This window comes from Manis pentadactyla, chromosome 2 (genome assembly GCF_030020395.1).
Source record: "Manis pentadactyla isolate mManPen7 chromosome 2, mManPen7.hap1, whole genome shotgun sequence".
Classification (NCBI taxonomy): domain Eukaryota; kingdom Metazoa; phylum Chordata; class Mammalia; order Pholidota; family Manidae; genus Manis; species Manis pentadactyla.
In genome coordinates this window covers 40,456,763-40,475,280 of record NC_080020.1, presented here as the reverse complement: position 1 = coordinate 40,475,280, position 18,518 = coordinate 40,456,763, and positions in this window count along the sequence as shown.

Here is an 18,518-nt window from a genome sequence, read left to right as displayed (position 1 = left end):
GTTACCCACCAAAACAACCAAAAAAATAAACTGCCAGAGCTGACACAATCTAACATAAAGCATTATGCTGTCAATTCTAAATTGGAGTTTGTTTCTAGAATTGCAATACAAAAAATCGCTATTACAACAAATATCTAAATTGAGCCAGATGTCCCTGAGTCTACATACACTGTAAGGAATTATTTTAATCTATGCTACATAATCATATCTGATAAAAATCTCAATTGAAACTTTCAAATTTATAATTATATATAGCACACATGAAAGACCATGGTCAATAGACTTCAACTATCAGCACCATTATAACACTCCAAAGCAAAACAATGATAAAATCTGAACCAACAAATATATATATTTTTAGTCCAATGATTAGTATCTCTGAATCATAGTTTTGCTTCATAGAATAAAATCATGTATCACATCACAAGAACATGTAATGTAACAGTAACATTATTGGTATTGTATCCTCTTCTCTAAACTCTAAAGCCCTGTGATTTTTATATGTCTTACTTTACACCTTAATTCAGAGTTGTGTATGTCTCTGAAGCAGCCTACTAAATCATGACTGGATCACCATAGTCTCTAAAACACCGTGTATTGTGCAGAGTAAGTGCTGAATAAATATTCTTTGAATAAAGAAAAGAAAGCACACAGGAAATACGTAATGTGAGAATAACAAATACGAGAAGTGAAACAGGCAGTGGCAACAGTTCTGTGAATGTCGCTGAATGCGGGTCAGCTTCACTGATCACCTGGAGTCTTCCACTGGCATCTGAGTGTAAATCAAACAAGGTCCAACCGGAAAGCAGAACACCTCCAACGTCCCAACGGAGGTAGCTTGATTAGACAACCCAGCGCCAATCTAATGAAGCTAAATTAGCCACACACCTCTTCTGAAATGTGGGATTTTAGGACCTATTGCATCAGAGTAACTTGGAGCATTCACTAAAAACAACATCAACAAAACAAAACAAAAAACAGATTGTCAGGTCCTTCTCAAGACCTGCTGAATCAGAATTTCTTTTGTGGGACAAAAAAGAAAAAGTATCCATGATGAGTCTAGGCTCTGTGAAGACTGAGACTCACTCTTTCAGCCATTCTCTTCAGTGCTACTATTAGGGCACCTTGAGCAACTTAGGTTATTGTGGGGCTCCTCCTTGGTGTAGAGGATGAGGAAAAGATGTCTCTTGAGGTCAGACACAACAGGCTGGTAAGCACTGAGTTTAGAGATAGGAGTGTGTAGGAATTGATCCCCACCACCTGCCATTAGTACACCGATTGCAAAACTGTGTGATGGCTCTGGGCATTCTAGGAAGGACCAAAATACATAGCTACCACATTCCAAATGGAAGAACGAATCCCAAGCCTTACTATGCAGTTTGAGCCTTAAAGCAGGTTTTCTTTCCCATCAGAATTCTGGGAAAAAAAAAAGAAGATCTCAGACATGTAAAAGCATTTCTTGATGGAGAGATTATTAAACACCACAGTAGGCAGGTAATAGTGTCTAAATGTCTGGGATAGGGTAAATGACCTCCTTGCCAAAAGCTGGGCTGGGGAGTTTGGGACAGGATAATGTCTAAAATTCCCTTATAGCCACAGGAGTTCACGATTTTATTACCTAAGGATGCAAAAAACATTTTGGCACATGCTGGGCTTAGGCAATTCCACTATAGCCTAAGTGGCCTGTAAGATGCAGAAACCTTTCTTAAACCCTATTTTATGAACATTTAATATTTGAAATTATTTGAGATGAAAGCATAATACCCAATTTTTATAGCTTCATGAGTGACTATCTTACTTGCCTAATTATGGCAAGCAGTGCTGTCAATAGTAAAATATTTTCAAGAGATTAACTTTGCACAATAAGAGTTTCTGTACCAGCTGGAAAATCCTTCAAAGTGTTTCACGTATTTTGCAACACTGAGTGGCCAGCACTCATTTTAATATTTGCAGACAAAATGATAGTTGGATAAAGTAAAGGTCAGATTCAAATAGAACAAAACAAAGCAGAATATGACATTCTAAATGAAGTTCCGGGTTGTAGCTCTGAGCTTGGCAGCCAAAATGTGATGTGGTGAGACAAAAACACAGAGAAATAAATTTCGCTATGTCCCCTTACTGTTAGGTACTGCCAAAACATATACAATTTCTAAGATAATTTTAAAGCATTGAGAAATCCTTTAAAAGCATTAAGAAATCAAAAAAAATTTTATTCTAATGTGCTTGTTTCTTTCAAAGAATAAATATTTCTTTTCTGCTTTATTTCACATTTAGTACTGGGACCTTAGGTAGCATATAGTGATGATTTGCGATTGGAATTCCTGTTCTACATCTAAGAATGTTATTCCCACTTATAACAGGAACCATGACAGAGGAACGTGAAAGAGAGGTCTGACTCTTCATTGAGGTGATGTGATTACAAATCTGGCTGAACATCAGAATACCTACGGATGCAGGTGAGACTACAGTTGCCAAATCACACTCTGTGATTTTTAATATAATGGCATTTTAGAGTATCCCAAGGGAATTCTAATCAGCAGCTTTAGGGAATCCTGGTACAGGTGATAACTTAGCACATTGGAAATGCAAGATTCCTAAAGGTCTTCTTTATGTCATAGAGCTTTACCAGCCTACTCACTAAATATGGAATTCCAAACAGAAAATTATAACCTTTCATTCTATAATTAGAAATGCAAATGCTGTTATAATAAGAGACATTAATTAACATAACTCATGATGATCACGACAACATTTTTCAAGGTCTAGTTGAACTAGGCCCTTACTAGACCATGGAGAAATGAATAAGTATGAGAGGAGCTTTGTTAACACTAGCCTAGCAAAGCAAGTATGGATGGCGATTAAACATTGCCCAAGTCTATGATCAGACAGTGGGTTTGCATCATGCTTTCACCACTGTTGACCTATGTGACTTTGAGCAGTTTACCTCTCTGAGCCTCATCTGTAAATGAAAATAATCATACATACTTCATAGTATTTCAGTGAGAAATAGATGCACATAAAGGTATTGGAACAGGGCCCGATACATGATAAATACTCAACAAACATTATCCAGTATGAGTCATATTAATATTCCTCTGCACAATTTAATTGAACAATTTATAACCTGGCTAAGTTGTTGGAATGGCCTATGTTTTTAAAAATTACTACTCTGATCTGCCATCAAGAACTCCAGTAGGCTGGGTGGGCCTGAGAATCTGCATTTTAAAAGACCTGCAGGTATTTCCTACCTGCAGCCAGCAGAGGGAAAGGAGATCTAGAGTAGCTGGACTAACAGAGGTGAGGCAAATGAGGCCATGGTCTGGGAATAGAAGTGTTATAACTGGAGGTACATTTAGTTATTAAGCTACATTTATATGTACATAATGCTAAAAATTCACTAGTTTTATAAACCTTCCCCATTTATCCCATCCCATCCTTCATTCCTGCTTGCAAAAGGTAATAATTATCTATGCTTCACCAATTTTTCAGGTTATATTTACTTTACCTTATATTCAGGGGACATTTACCTTCCCATTGATACATAGCATGTTCATACTGTGATTTTAGCTATAATTTTTCAGTTTTAGGTTTTTTCTAATCACTTTCCCCTTTGGAAAATAAGGATTCACCTTTTTTAACCTCTCTCAGCATGCGCGCGCGCGCACACACACACACACACACATACACACACTCCTTCTTCCCAACCTTCTCATATAGTTATGCTACAATTTTTATTAGATTATTTTAAATTTTTATGTCACATTTATCATGCATATACTAAAGATGGAGCTATACTGTATGATATAAATGCACTTTTCATATATATTTTGTCTTTGAAACCATTATCATATCATTTTTCATGTGCCCAGGTTCCGATGTGCCTGTCACATATTTCATAAACAATTCCATTTTTTCTTTCTTGCTTCACTGTGACCTAGTTGGTTTCTTGAACTGCTGTAGAGTTATCTTTCTGGTACCTCTAGTCAGTACTACCCTGGGAATTCCCATTGACCCTCTCCTATATTAATTGCTTTATTTTATCAAATAAAGTCTTTCTTGACTATTTCCGTGTCTTGATAGAGCATATTCTTCAACAGCTCGGAGGATATTACGTTAAGACCTGGCATATCTGAAAATGCATGTGTTCTACTTTCCTCTCTGATACTTCGGATAGGTGAGAAATTCTAGATTGCAAATAATTCTCTCTTGGTTTTGTACTTTTTCTGATCTACTAAATCAATCACCTTCAACTACCTGCTTTTCAATTATACAATTAAAAATACCTGTTTTGTGAGTTTTAATATGGTTTTCATAAGGGGGAAATGTAAATAAGTATGCCTTTCTTTTATGCCACTGCTAGTTGTTCAAGCAGATGAAACCTCAAAACTTGAGAGCATGATGAAGGTGTGTTTGCGAGTTTGTTTCTCTCTGACATTTAATTGCAACTGACGGTGCCTTTGTGTTTGCTCTTATAGGGACGTTCTGCCCATGTACCACCCAGGGAGTTAGGATCTATCTTCAGTTTATAGATGGGTGTTTGTTACCAGCTAGCAGGTGGGGAAAGCGGCAGAGAGTATATTGTGAAGAGGATTTTATGTGTCAAGCTTAAGTGGCATATGTCACTTTCAACCACATTTCCTTTGCCAGAACTTATTCAAATGACTGTAACTAATATCAAAGAAGATTACAGTTATAATCTAGTGTGTGCCTAGGTATAAATAAAAACTTCTATAGCTGGTACGTTGCTATTGAAGAGAAGTCTAATTGTTCCGGTCACCATAATTTGACATAATTGGCTATGGGGTTACATCCCAGAGCATTTTAGTAAATTAGGTAATTGTCTATCAAATGGGAAAAACACCCCTGGCTATGACTTTGAAAGAGAAATGTCACCTCTATTTCATTCTCTGCCACAATGTGCAATTTTTCAGATTTATCCAGAAAAACTAAATTCATTGAATTATCATAAAAACTGTGGCAATGATGATGATGATGATGATGATAACAATAGGTGACATTTAGTGGTTTCTGAATCAGTATCTGGTACTATGCTGAGCTCTTTATGGGCTGTTTCTACTGTGGCTTATACAATAAAATATGAGATAGATAATATTTTTATCCTCATTTCACAGATGAGTCACAGAGAGTCTTAGAATTTGATCATATTCCTATGGTTAAGATACACTGGTTTGAAGCCTAGGCCTTTGCTATTCAAAAAGATAATGGTCTTCCCACTATACCATGCTGCTCTGCATTATGCCATGAAAGGTTTAACAGAGCCTTATAAAAATGTCCAAGGTATTATGGTCTTTCTAATTCTCCATCATTAATATGCCTTCTCTGACTCAGTCAAAAATTTGGATTTGAGTTACAATAAGCCAAAGAATAGTTTCAGCATTTCTGAATATTTCTGTTCGTAAAAATGCTGGATATTTGTTCTTTATGGTTAAAATGCTAAAATTCATAAGTGGCATAAATAATTTGACAATAGCAAGCCTGTTGTGTTTAATGCCTGTTCAGTGCTGTAATTCAGTCTAGCAAATTGTCCTCTCTGGTAAAGCTGCCAAGCTGGAACAATGAAGGGTTGTAGCTGCAAAGTGAAGTTTTCTGGAATTATAATATCCCTTTTGACCTCTGGGATGACTAAATGTTATTTAATTCCTTCCCTTTGTTCACTACAGTGAAAAAGACTTGGAAACATGCTGGAGCAGAGGTAACATTCCCTTTCAAAGCCATAGCCAGACATTACTACTCCCAGGGGAGGGGAAAATGCTTGTAGGTTGGTGGTGGATAACCTTATTCACTGTAATGCTACAGATGTCCTTTTTACTTGTTGGTATTGCAAGAACTGTGATGGAACATTGAAGTCAACTGTTTCTAATTATAGTGACCGGAACAATTAGACCCTTTATTCTATAGCAGTGGGCTAAACATTTAACCGGTGCTGAAATTGAACTAGTTTATATCTGGCTGAAGGAAGCTGTACAGAACAGCACGGTGGCTCCTTTGTAAGAGGTTTAGCTTATAGGTACTGTTAGTACTAATTACTTTAGGTGAGAAACACTATAGCTGTCAAACTTACAATCAACTCTGGCTTAGAACCAGCTAGAAATAGAAATGATTGAGTAGTTAGGTTGCATTTCTTTCTCTTGACATTTCAGAGAGGTGTGAAATGCAGAGAAACTGTAGCTGGGATTTTTGTGTTCAATCCCCTCTCCTGGCTGATTCAATAGCATTTGATCTGATGTGAAGATTTGTAGCTTCCTTACTATACATAGCCCCAGCATGATCAATACTGAAATGCATCTCCAATCTGGGCTACTTAACATCCTATTTGCCTAAAGAGTTTAGATAATGAAATTCACGAGCAGCAAAATCTATAAATGAGTAACTGACAAAGAGAGTTATGTCACCCAGAGAGGTTGATTCTAAGGAGGAGTGATACCTGAAGCTGATTGATAAGGTTTTAAAATCACATGTCTGTATCATCAGCAACACAGCCAACCCTAGGCAAAACCAAGAAGCCAGAGCTATCCTCAGCACCCTCCAGGGCTGTTCACTCCATATTTTATGGCAGCATCTGCCAGCCCCTTCTCTCCTACCCTCTCTTTGGCATTCCCTACACTCACACTCCCTACCCAAAGTCTGTTTTCTCAAAGCTTGTTTTCTTATTCTTCATTTACATTAAGTGCACAAATGATAGATTAACACTGTGTTATTACACTCCTAAGAAGAGATGTTGCATTTTCATAAGGAGTCAGTCTAAGAGAAGAAAAATACTGGAATTGCATATTAAACCAAAGGGCTTGGGAAACATATGAAATCTTCTTGGCACCCATAAAACTCATACAATGTAGTAAGTCCCTTCCGTCTCCTATGGGTAAAATAAATGCAGGTGTACAGTGAAATTTAGAGTCCATGGAGCTGGGACTAGAGGATTTATTTAAACCAGTGTTACCCTTTTAAAAATGGAAAATATTTAACAGCTGTATCAGATGAGCAACATCAAAGGTAAACAAGCCAACACATGCAGGAGGACATAGAAATTTGGGTCTTTGCCAAATAAAATAGAATTGCTGGCAGTGAGCCCCAGAGTCTGTATTTAGACAAGAATCTTCAGGTTTTCTTATGACTAGTATCGTGGTTATAGATTCTGGGGTCAACCTGCCTAGGCTCTTGTACTTAGCTCAACCATTTACCATGAACAAATCATTTACATCTGTACTTAGTTTCCTCATCTGTAAAATGGGGATGCTAACAGAATCTACCTCATAGGATTGTTACAGAGATTAAAAGAGTAAATAATTGCAATGTGCTTAGAATAGTGGTTAGCAGTATATAGGAGTTTGCTAAATAATAACTAAATATACTCTGACTTTCAGAAACAGATCTAACTGAAAATTTTAAAATCATTGCTACAATTTCAGATACTCAGTCTAAAAGACAAAGGTTTCTCAACTGATGCTGGTAAGCATGCCATGTTAATTGAGTCAATGCCTTATTTATATGCACTGCATATGGTTAAGGAGAAGGTACTACATCTATGTAGACTGCATTAAAAGGGAGGAGGAAGAGTATGAGATAAGAGATGTGATCCTGGTTTTGTTGTAGTTTATTTATCTAGGAATCAATTTGTCCAGAAATACATTAACTTGGGAGAAATATTTGCAAAAACTCTATGTAGTGTAGATGTTTTGAACATTTATGAAAACATGAATAAGGCAGGAGGATGAAATAAACACCTTAATATCCAAAGAAGTGAGCTCTGTAGTGTGTACCAAGAGGGGAGGTTTTATGAATGAAATGTCCATCAAATGTGTTGTATCATGTCCAAACATGACTTAAATGATGCATGTAAGGGCTGCCATCCATGGAAACCTTATACAATTAAGTGAAAGAGAGTAGTTTTATTTTCTTTGAAGTGTTTTCTTGTAACAAGAGATAAAAGCAGACATCTACTTTCTTTGATGTTTTTATCCTAATTTTTGTGTTTGATTTTTTTCTATAGACATTATAGATTTTTTTTTCCTTTCCAATTCACTAGATCATATCCCTATTTTCAAAGAAGCAATGAGTTATAGAAATGGCAAGTCCCTAATAGGCATCTCAATAATGATGAGCAGATTTCTCATGGTGGAGTTCTGAGATTCACTTTAACTTTTCTAGGTTTTAATCCATTATGCAAACTAATGTATCCACCTTAAACCAAATGTTCTGCACTTCAGTACTTTGCATGCTATTTACTTCTCAGAAGAGAAAAGAAAACGGTGTTAAACCTCAGATAAGCAGGACACACATCTACGAGCCACAATCATATCATTCAATGCCATGTTTATACCTAGTTAGAAATAAGTGAACATCTGCTGATTAAAAAATAGAACTGTAATAATGGCCAGCAGGGAATAAAACACTTTACTGAGCTTTGTTATGCGGATGGAATGTGCTTTGTAGAAAGTGCTTTGTTTGCAAATAAAACAACTAATTGCGGGAGCTAGAAATACAAGCACAAAATAGATTCTGAACTAATTTTGAGAAAGTATTCATTTTAATGTGAGCATCAGCTAGTGCTTCTGCCTTCCCCCAAATTTATATTGATCACTCTCACAAGCTTGATTTTGACTATTGGGAGGAAGACTTGTATGGCTCACAAGATCCTGCTAAAGAGGAATCAATCGATTGCCACTCTAGCCAGTGTTATAATTCCTAGAGCCTTTTCCAAAATATTTTTGATCTTTTTCATTTATTCATTCAACAAATAACTAAGATCTGAGTGTATCTGGTCCAATACCTAATATATCCCATGTTGGTTTTTTTTATGACATGTTAAAGAAATCCTAGAATACATTAGGAATAACTGATATTTTGTTTCTTTATCTTATTGTCAATTTGCTTCCCCTACCCTTCCTGGAAATGGATTTCTTAAGTCTCCCAGGTATTCCCAAATTCCAAAACCAAAATTTCCTTTTCAGGCTGATTCCAACAGAAATTTGTGCAGACTTGCACAGTTTGAACAGCCTCGTCTTGAAAATATTTCCTGGCTGAATAGCTAGGGCACTAAACATGTGTGGCCCTTCCTTTACTCTTCCAACTCCACTTTCTCTAGATACTTTGTCCTGCTACCTTACAGAGAGGTATTTTGCAGAAGGCTCTGTTCTCAGATCACGTTTTTTACCCCTCACCTGGTGACCTTCCCTCTTCTGTGCTCTCTTCATTTTGTTGCTCTCTGAGTTTTGTTGAGTGTCATCAACATATGTCTTCTATCCCTCCTCTCTTCTCTGAGTTAATGCTGCTTTAGTGTCTTTGTCTTGTAATCTTTGCTTTACATAAATAAGGAATTTGAGGTTTAAGGATAAAAGAGTGCATAGCTATGGTGTGGCAAAAAAGATAACTGAACAGTTTAGCCTTCAGCACTGTAGGGAAGGCTATCAACGTGTGCCTCAATCTCAGAGAAGCACTGCTGCCAGCCTGATGGAGTGTGCCAACAGGGGGATGGTAATGTGGTTGACAGAATATTGTCTGGCATTGGTAGTTTTGTTGTGGAATTGAGGACTTCAAAGTGGCAGCTAAGACTGTATATTTATTCATTTATTTAGTCATTCACTTATTTGTTTATTCATTTCCAAACAATTTTTAATTGAGTGCCTACTAAATGCCAGGCATTAAAACAAAACTTTCACAGAGATATGGAAATTAATAAAACTTTCTTCAGGAAGTGGTAGGGAGAGTTGGAATATAGGACACAAAAACACACTGATTACCAACCAATCAAATGATATCACATAAAATACAATAAATGCTACAGACAACAGAGTAAGACAAGGTGACAGGGGAAAGAGTGACAGGCAGAAAGTGAGGATCAGCTAGGGTTGTAAGAAAGATTTTCTGGAGATTTGAAATGATGGAGCAGAAGATAATCAGATAAAGACCTGGAGGGAAAGGAAGAGCAAGGGCCAGACCCTGCAATGAGAGCAAACTGAGAGAGGGGAAACCAATGGGAGAATGCGGGGCCCAGGACCACTCAGGCAGAGGTGAGGCCACTTTGCAGGGCCTTTCCATCACCATGCAGAGCCGCTGGAGTGTGGTACAAAGCAGAGTAACACCACCTGATCTACATCTTAAGAGGCACTTCTGATCCCAGTATGGATAATGGATGTCAGGAGATAAGAAAAGAATCAGGGAGACCAATTAGGAGGCTGGAACAGAGATGGAGACTTGGACTACACTGGGATGAGTGGAGGTGGTGAGGATTGCATTTTCTTTTCTTTTCAACTGTTTCTTTTGTGAAATAAATCATAGATGCAGAATATCATACAAAAGAGCTTCGTGGGTTATCATGGCATAAATACCCTTGTAATCACTGCCCAGAACAAGAGAACTTGGCCAGCTACTCCAGAAACCCTCCACATGCCCCATATTAATCAAATTCCATTTTCTCTCCCTAGATTAACAGTCTTCACTTTTACCATCTCTCTTCCTGCCAGTTTTGTATCTTAGCTTGCAACCCTTAGCCAGTGTAGTTGGTTCCAACTCAATTTTTTTTAAAGTTTATGTTTCTTGTAAGCTTCTTTTAGACTATAGCTTTCCCCAGCCTCCTTTTTCTTTTCTTTATGTTTTATTTAGTGAAGGACCTGGGATACTGGAAGTGAAGATTTTCTCAGTCTGGATTTTGATGATTGTATAAGCATGGTGCAGTTGTGATCTGCACTTCTGTGTTTCTGAAGGGTTTCACTTGTGATTCTCTGTCCTCTGCGTTTTCTGAATATTGGCACCTGGATCCAGAGGCTTCATCAGACTTGGATTTGAACCTTTAGCAATAGTAGTGGCGGTTTTGTCTTCTTTCATTAGGAAACACATTATATCTGATTGTGTGTCTTATTGTGATACTAATAACTAACTATACTTATCTATTAATTCACCAGAGATAGCAAAATAGCAATACTTTAATCTTATTTTAATTTATATAATTTAATTTCATTTCTTATCTGGAATACACTTTTATAAAGAGATGCTTTTCCTCACCTACTGTTTGGTTACCCAATAGTATAATTCAGATAGGAAAGCTGGAATAAATACTTGACTTTTTACTATTGATATGACAATTTTGAAGGTAATGGATTGTTTTTCAATCACCTTCTAAAAACAACAATTTTTTTTTCGTTTTAAAACATTACAATGGCTTAGCTACTTTGGAAAACAGGTTTGCAATTTCTTATAAAGTTAAGCATACGTTTACAGTGTAACCTAGCAATCCTACTCCTAGGCATTTACCCCAGAGAAATGAAGACTTTTGTTCACACTAAAGCCTGTAAATGAATATTTACAGTGGTTTTCTTCATAACAACTCAAACTGATAAGTAACTCAAATGACCTACTACTGGTGAACAGATAAGTAAACTATAGTACATTGATACAATTTAATACTATTACTAGTAATACTATTTGGCAACAAAAAGGGACAAAGTACTCATAAATACAATGTGAATCAATCTCAAATGAACTATGCTGTATGAAAGAATCCAGATTACATACTGTACGAATCCATTCGCATGACATTCTAGAAAAGGCAAAACTATAGAGGCTGAGAACAGTAAGTGCTTGCCAGGGATTAAGGGCAAGGAGGAGCATTGGTGAGCAAATGTTTTGGGTTGATAGAGCTGTTCTCTATCTTGATTGTGGTAGTGTTGAATTGCCCTGTATACCCAAAAAAGTGAATTTTACTGTATGTAAATTTAAAATGACTAAATATACAAGTGAAAAAAGAGGAGAAGCTGGAGGGGCCAATAACTAGCTTTGTGGAGGGCAGTATACATAGAAAGACTGTTCTTTGTTCTCCACTCCCTTTTGAGAAAAAGAAGAGTGGGGTTAATTGATTGGAAAACATGACTTTCAACTTGTAGATTTAAATAATGTTTGTTAGACTTTGATCTGTTATAACTGTTGTTTCAATGAAGTTCGAATAGACCTGTTTCTGGTCAATGACTATTCAGATTGACTTGAGCATTCATTCAAAATGATCCCACAGAGGTCTTGGATAGGTTCTTGGTGTCTGGAATCACAAAATGTCCCAGGCTCAAAGTGTTTATTTCCTGCTCGACACCCAAAATGAGCCCTGGCTTACGTCAGTGGAAAATGCTATTCAAAGATCACTGTCTCTTCACTGTATTTTGGACATCTTGTCACCTAATTTTATTGTAACTAGTGTCTGCGGACTGTGGTTGTTCTCTCTTAAGTGCTTTGTATGGTTTTATGCAGTGATGAATGAGATGTAAAACCTCTGTTATCCCTGTTGCCAATGTGTTTCCAGAATAGCTGATGGTAACCTTCTTTTATTTATGATATATTTTATGGAGAAAGAATTTTACTGATGAATCAAATGTGGGATGTGAGGGAAGGAAATGAATCCAGGTTGACAATTAGGTTTCTGATGTAAGTAGCTGGGTGAATGGAGAAGTATTTTCTCTGACAGGGAAAGCTAGCAGAGGCACAGGTTAGCAGCAGAGGGGATACATGGGGACAAATTCAGAGTTCTTATTTAAATATGTTGAGTTTGAAAATTCTGTTGCACTGCACATGGAGTTCTTGGTTAAATGAGTGTAGAACTGAAGTGAAAGGTTAGGGCTGGAAATATGGATTTGGGGAATCATCAACACATGGATGATAATTGAAAGCAATGAGATTAGACGAGAGTGTAGCCAGATAAAAGATGGTGACACAGGACAGAGATTTAGGGAACTCAAAGAAGAGACAGAGGCTAAGAAAGAGGTTCTGGTGAGGTAACAGGGAAACTGGGCATAAATAGCTATGCCAAATGACAAGATCTGTGGCTGATAATTTCAGTGTGATTACTTCCAGTGGAGTAATAAAGACAGTACATTTGATTTTTCAAGATACTCTCTTTCTTAGTTCTATGATTAAAATGTGCAACTAGCACACTACATCTTAGCAATGTTTAGAGGTTTGTCTTCTTGATATATAATTTTTTATCATCGCATCATCTAACTTGAAAATCTGTTACTTCCCAGGGCTGTCTAAAGTCCAGACATTTTAATCAGTCTTTATAGCTATCCAGAATGAAGACCAAACCTAGCCTCCTGTGTCACCCTGCATCCTTCCTGTCTAAGTGCCCTGAACTCTGCAACTTAACCTTCTCTCTGTTCTTGGTTCTCTGTACATGCTCTGTGGTCTACTGATGATGGACCTTCAGAAACATGATTCCATTCACCCAGGAGTTCCTCTTCCCACCTTCATTCCCCGACTTCTACGTGTCTAAATCAGACTCATCACTAAAGTTACTTAGAGGTGTCACATAAAAGTCCCCAGCCATTGAGAATCTTGATTTTATGATTGCCCTGCAGCCAATGCCCTGGCTTAAGGAGGGGAGTCAGGATGAAAGCAATGCCAATATTCCAAGAGGGGAACTCAAGAACTCTGGAGGAAAAATGTTCTATTTCTCTTGGAGTCTGGTGAGGCCTTAACAAATGATTATTGGAACAAAAGAAAAGTTAGCATAATCAGAAATAGACAAAACATCAACTAAACCAAATAAAGCTCAAGTTCCAGGATCACTTGCTTATGCAAGCCTCCTTTCCAACTCTGATTTTGTACTTTCAGTGCTGTTTTGTCTGTTTGATAAGGAGAGTCCCTGAAGTTATATAAGCTTTTGGACTCATATGATATTCATCATTACTTATTATAGTGCAAAGTAACAAATAACTAAGAATGAAAATATCATGGATTTAACTTACACTATTATCATGATTAAGTTAATTAACTTTCCTCTGCCCTAGTTTGCTCATCTGTAAAATGGGAATAATATCACGTTCTCTACCTATATTCAAGACTTTAGATGAGGATCAGACAAGAACCTTTGATCACTCCACAAATATTTACCAAGAACCTACAATGTGCCAAGTTCCAGGCCAGTGTTTGGAGGCTTACTGATGAATAAAGAAAGACATGATCCACATTTTTGTGCTGCTAGTAGCTTAGTGTGAGAAAGATATTAATAAAAAGATCACCCAAATAAATGTAATATATGTAAGAGCATTTAATAGTCTGTAAGATGATAATTGTAATCCCACAAATGTGATATAAAAAGTATTTCCAAGGTATTAAAAATATTTCTGAAGTCTATGTTACTTCTATAGATCTGTGTTTTTAATCATCAATATATAAGGAGGTGATTAATTCCTAGAGGAGGAAAACCAACTGTCTCAAGGTACCCCAACTCAAAATTAATTGGTGCCAGCAAGTCAATTAAATAATGGATAATGGAAAATATAATGGTCATGGGGACTGATACTCAAAATAGCTGCTCAGCACATTCTTTCCCAAGAGGGGGACCTGCTTAAATAAAGATCAGACATTTGCTTAGTGAATATAGAAAATGAGAAAAAGGCAAGAACTATGAAGCTAAACCTATGCAGGTTAACTTCAGTGGGACAAGCTTAAACTCAGTGTCCTTCTAAGCAATCCTAGAAGCACATGCCATGCAAATGTGCAACAGTGAAGAGACACAGACCCTGTTCAACTCCTTTCTCTCTGATACTCCAAAATGCTCAGTTTTTGAAGGATTACATTATGTGGTGCTTAAAAACATAAAGTCTGAAATAAGACAGACCTAGTGATGAAGAGCCTCAGTTCCTCAGGGTTTTCACACAACTCTGGGCAAATTTACATAACACCACACAAGACACTATGAAGCAGGGAAAAGAGATTCACTTTTGGTGTAAGAGAGATTTATATTGGAATCCCTCCTCAAATACATACTGGCTATGTGATCTTAAGGGAATTATTTAGTTCCTGTTTACCTCAGTGTTTTCTCTGTAAAGTATGAGTGATAACAGTCCCTTTCTGTCAGTTACAAGGACTCAATGAGAGCTTTCAAAGAAGGCACTTAGTTTAGCTTCTGTCGTATAGTAAACACTCAATAAAAATTCACGACTATTACTAACCTTACAATTGCCTCCATTACCACTACTTAGTAGTGCTGATTCTGTTACTGCTACTACTAGTGTAGGCTTCACTTACTCAGAACCATCTTGCAGTGTTTTAGGGAATTTTCACTTAATTCTTCCTGGGCTCAATGAGGAGGGCATGGCTCTAATGGTGCCAGATACTACCAAGTGACCTAGGACTGAGCAGTTGGCTTAATGTTTATTAGACCTCATGTTCGTTCTTCAGTGTGTAAAAAGGCTACTCCTCAGTTCTTGATGTATGTGAATTACCTCCGTCCCCCCCACACACACACACAGAAACACACACATACGCACACACGCACACACTGGAGGAATCTGATGGAAAGGAAAGTGACTCTGCATTCTGCGGTCATATCAGGATGGCGTGGGGGGTGCTCAGTTGAGTTGAAGGTGAAGTCATCTTTGGTCTGCAGGGGCAGACTTCCCTTTTGCCCAAGCCCACTGCTCCTTTTCCCTTTTATCAAGATGTTGGCTATCGCAGAAACAAAGACTTGTTCTGTTGGGTAAATCCATTCCAGGGAGAAGGACAGAAACATGTCCTTTCCCTCCAGAAAATGACCAAAAGGAGGAAAAAAGATGAAAATGAGTCAAGGATTCTTTGTCTAATGTGTAAAAAGTAAGAGAAGTGGCTGAAAAGAATACCCCAATAGAGCAAGAACTGTAAGAAATGTCAAGGATGAAGGGAGAGAAAGCAGACTGAGAATGGTGGGGAAATACATATGTACATGCTCCACCTAAGGAAATAAGAAGAGTGTTGATTTTATTCAGTATTAATAACAGCAAATAGTTGTTTGAAATGGCAACAACTATTTAATGCCCTGCAGAATCCTGAATGTATGCCATCCATCTCCTCTGACAAGGGGATTATTCCAATCTCTGTGCTGTATGAAGAACACAAAATGTTGTTTCTATGAACTAAGTTTTTTTTTTGTAAATCAAACTCCTTGATAAATCTTCCACATTTTGGTTCTTTCTGTTCCAATTAAAATAGTTGCTTGAGTTCAATTTGTGGGTATAATAACTAGGATTTCTTTCAGAGCTCCATTCCTAATTAAAAGCAGCATTTACAGAGAAAGGGTTTTACATACTTATGTATTGCCTTATTCAATCTAAGCAAATTGCTTCCCTATGTAAACTTCTGAATAGTTTCATTTCTTCAAACATTGAAAGCCATTCTAATGTAGATTTTGCATTAATTTGGGGAAAGAAAATGCAGCATAGTCTAAGTGGAGTTACTATTTCTAAAATTCATTCTTGAGCTAATAAATTGACATAAATACACATGTATGTATAAATGTATGTGTGTGTGTGTGTGTTTGTGTTTCTCCACAAGCCAAATGTCTGAACATTTTGATTATTGAGGAAATTTATGTAAACAATTTTCCTTTTAAATATTTTTTAATTCTGAGAATAAAAGGGACAGAATAGGGGAGGAAATAAGGTATAATGACAACAGCTCGTACTTGAGTAATATGTACTAAGTTGTTTACACACACTAATCTAATTCGAACACTATTCTTTAATTTTCTGCATTTTACAGATGAGGAAGTTGAAGCACAGAGAGGCTAAGTAACTTGCCTAGAATCATTAACTTATATGGGAAAAAAGTACAATTCAAACCCAGGCAGCCAGCATTGTTCTACTACTTCATCCTACACCACAGCTCCAGGATGGTCTAATGGACAGAAGTCTAAAGACATAGGCAAATCAGGGCTCAGAATCTAACTTTGCCTCTTTCTGCTGTTCAATATGGGACCAGCTCCTTGGCCTCTCTGCTCTTGAGGTTTTTCTGATAAAATGGGACAATCATGCCTGAGACCATGGGTCTAGGAATGGAGGTCAAATTTAATTTAACCTCTGTCAAGGACTCTTTCTGCCCTTTCTTAGTTTGGCTCTAAAGATTTAATTAAACTCAATTTATAATTAATCCTCTCTCTTCCCCCTCTCTGCAGTCACAGGCTGGTTGATGACTCGTAGTGACCATGGGTGAAATGAGCATGTTCACAGTCAGACTTGTTTCCGTGTATCACAGGGGGCTCAGCGCACTCATTTGTCTTATTAGAGTGAACCTGCTCGAGGCCTTCACAGCTAGAATTTCCCACGTAATTGGTTCAAAAATGAGCATAGCTTTTAATGGATATAATCATGTTTTATTTTCTTTAAAAAATATATCAGCATAATGTTTTTTAAGGGGATTCTGCAGTTGTATCTAACTGGGAATATTGGATACCAGCCTGGACTGTTGTGCAGAGAGGATCCCAACCAAGGTGCCCTTTGATTCCGGAGGCCAGAAGAGAGTCCCTTCACAATTGTTCCTGCAGGCCTGATTCTTGGCATTCCTCTTCTATCTTCCCATTGCATATTATCTAGTGATAAAGGATGGATGAGGTGTTTTAAAAATTATTTTACCCTCTTTGATCTCCAAAGCTCACAGAGAAATCTAGGTACCAGCATCTGTGTCAATTTCTGATATAAATCACCAACCTAGTAAGCAGATTATACAAATTCAGACCATACACTCTGATAATGCTTGATAAAAATGCCATGATTTGAGTTTTGCTGATGAATTTAAGTAAAATAAATTTAAAGGACGATATAGCATATCCCTCTAATCCCTAACCAATGTTGCAATAATAGAAAGCTTCAGAAACAACAGGTATTTCTCAAGTAAGATGTTTTAGAGACGGGAACAATTAGACATGGCTCTAAAAGTAAAAATGAGACAACTGAAATATATAGTTAAATGCATCAGTTTCAGAAAGGAAAGATAGAAATGTAAGCCTGATGTTTTTAGTGGCTCACTCTCCTGGGGAAGAAAAGGCAGCCTCAAATTATTAAGTTTCTGAAGGACCATGAACATTAGATCATATGGCTTCAGAGACTTGCTTCCTCAGTATCCACGCATGACTCTCAGTCCATGACTAGGTAAGCCCTTCCCTGGTATGTGACTTGAATACAACAGTTAATGGTTGTTAAGAGTAATCATCTATTAGATCTTATTAGCTTGCTTTCAACATTCTTTCAAACACCTGAAAACAGGCAAATAAAAATATTGTACAGGTGCCCCTCAACTTTTAAAAATGTGTTTTAATTCTGGAAAACAAACCATTTCATTTATTACACATTAACACTCCTCAATTCTTAGGTACAATGAAATTGCTTATTCACTTATCAATCGACGACATTACAAGCAGACTCACAGAAGCCCTGATATGCAAGTCAGTGGTTCATTTTCAGCATTATTTGTGTTTGTGCAAATACATCTATGTAATCATTTGAATGGTTGATTGTCTTTGGCTCTTAAAAGTGATAATATGATAGATCTCATAAATTTGGTACAATCAATAGAAAGATGGCAGCCATTAGTTTATGCCAAGGTAGAGAATACTTAGCTGGTCAAGTATGTGCATTTGTGACAGGAAAAAAAACAGAAGAAAAATAAAAGCTCATTTATGACTTAATGAATATATATCATCATGGACTATATTTAAAGGGTGATGGGAAATTAAGCATTATAAGATTTTTTTAGCTCTGGGGTAC